The sequence below is a fragment of the Dasypus novemcinctus genome, chromosome 2 (genome assembly GCF_030445035.2).
Source record: "Dasypus novemcinctus isolate mDasNov1 chromosome 2, mDasNov1.1.hap2, whole genome shotgun sequence".
Lineage (NCBI taxonomy): Eukaryota > Metazoa > Chordata > Mammalia > Cingulata > Dasypodidae > Dasypus > Dasypus novemcinctus.
In genome coordinates this window covers 121,209,283-121,211,743 of record NC_080674.1, presented here as the reverse complement: position 1 = coordinate 121,211,743, position 2,461 = coordinate 121,209,283, and the positions used below count along the sequence as shown (strand labels likewise).

The 2,461-nt window shown below is 36.7% G+C and overlaps 1 pseudogene; it reads right to left on the bottom strand.

Moving 5' to 3' along the window:
* Positions 1-644: 644 nt before the first annotated feature.
* On the bottom strand, positions 645-1,799 carry LOC131275141 (eukaryotic translation initiation factor 4E pseudogene; annotated as a pseudogene).
* Positions 1,800-2,461: the final 662 nt, after the last annotated feature.

Here is a 2,461-nt window from a genome sequence, read left to right as displayed (position 1 = left end):
TCATATTCCTGAATCCTTCACCAGTGTTACATGAAGGAAAAAACAAAATGAATAGCTGAAATCAGAACCACTAATGTTATCAAATAGGGAAAAAATAAAATCTAGCAGCCATCAGCAAGAGTACCACAAAGACAATGCTGTAAAAAGAAACAAAGAAAATTGCTAGAAAAATATGTATATCCCATTCTTTCAAACCAGTGAAATATGTTCCTGCATACCACAGAACACAAACAGAATTTGTTTTTTTTCTCCTGTAAGGAATAAAAATGCAATTTCCTTTTTGAATTGTGGATGAGTAAATATGTTTGTAATGGCAATTCTACTAAGCTATTACAGAGTGGGCCAGGAACCCATTTATGGATTCTGGGGATGATGTACACTGTAATTCTCTGATTAAGATAGTGGGTTTGCTAGCCAAAATAAAGAATAATAATATATGAACACAGAAGTATAAGAAAAGGCAAATGAGACCTCTCATATTTCAGCAACATTTAGATGGAAATCATGTTTATATGCAGTCCACTCTGCTTTTGAAGAGGTTTTGGTTCAGCTTCCAAATCTCAATTGCCTGACGCAATCATCTATGAGAATATTCACAAGGTGTCTTCTTAAAAAATTAAATTAAAAAATTAAAAATTAAAAACCTATTTTTTAGTGGTGGAGCTGCACTTAGTAGCTGTGTCTGCCTGGGATGGATAACTAATCACTATCTTTGGAGGAAGTCATAACCTTTCCTTATATACCCTCCCGGCATGTGTCTCTGTTTGCACATTCAGCAGGCCACATTGCTATCTTATCAACTTTAATTCTAACAGTAACAAGGCTCCAAATATACCATCACCGTAGTCATCAAAAGAGTCTCCAATAAGGCACAACAGTGTCTCTAGCCAAAAGTGATAGAGGCCACTTCTTTTCTGCTCTTTGTTCAATGTATTTAGCCATCATTCTCCATGTTTCTTTCTTTCATCTTCCCACATAGGTTTTACTCCTTAAAAAGGAAGTAGTCATAGCCAGACAACTGTATAAGGTGGTACAGATACCAAAAATCTTCAACAGTATCAAACTTAGAGATCAGTCAAGGATTTGCTTGCCAAGTTTTGCTTTAATTATTTTAAAAAAAAATAAAAGGCTACATCAGAAGATTCACAAATGAAAATGTGTTTAAATATTTTAAGTAAAACGTTTATAGTATGTGTGTATTATTGTTATAATCTCCAAATTTTCCAACTTAACTGACTTTTTTTCTTACTTATTGACCAATTTCTGGTTTCCACTGTTAACGGAGAAGAGTAATCCCATGGACATGGTTTAAATCCTGATAGATTACAATCAAGAATGAAGGATAAAACACAACTACCTTCTTCTAATCTGTTTCTTTCATTCCTGATTTACCAAGAAAGAGGTTTGGGTCACCCCTATTTTCTTCTGCTCTTCTGCCACTGAAGCAAGAGGAGACATGGTTAAACAACCTTTGAGTAGTTCTTGTCAAGAGCGTGTTTATTCATAACACATGGAACATATCCTGGGACCCATTATTTCACCCAATGACAGATCAGTTTGCAGTGCGGACTAGTCAGAAAATTATTTGTTCTTCCAAAGGGTGCAGAAGCACAGAGGACACAGAGCAGTCAGAAAATAAAATGTGTTGGCAGTGAATCCCATCATCCCTCACTCCAAAGAGAAGCCATTCTTATCAGAGAAACACCATTGTCTCCCCATCCCAAAGCCCTTCTTACAGAACCCTCCCTTACTTCCTTCTCAGAAATCTCATTTCCATGTTTGACCAACTCCTTGACCATAGTTCATTGGACACAAGAGAAACCTGAATCCTGCTGATCAAATATAGATTTGTGATATAGATTCTCTAGTATCTGAATTGGAAGGGAGGTATACCTGAGGGTGGGTGGCTATATTCTCCCATGTACTGAGAAAAGCAGAAACAGGCAGTCTGGGAAGAGAGAATGAAGCATTTACACAGAAACAAAAACAAGGGACCATGTGAATGTGGACTTAACAGAGTAACCTTGGTTCCTAACTTTTCATGTCCCAGTTCCAGTTCCCACATAAGAAACCTAGTTGTATTTCCTCCTCTTAAGGACATAAACTACTCCTGTATCTATTCAGTAAATTCTTTTTTTTTCCCCCCCTTAAACTCTTTTTAGTAAGTTTCTGTTACATGCCTGATACTATTCCAGGAGCAATAAATACTTTGTGCCAGGCATCGTGGTGAGCATATTGGATACAAACCAACCTTGGCAATTGTACAATAAAGGCTTTATTGTTTAAAACCTGAATTTTAAGCAACTGCAGATAGAGATAGTTTACGGAATCCCAGTGTGGAACAGAAAAAGCCTAAGAACCATTTTTTAAAAAAAGACAAGCAGGATTTGGACAACACATTGAAGAAGAGGAATTTAGACTGGAACAGAGACTATTCTCATAGCCATTCTTAGCCAAGGGC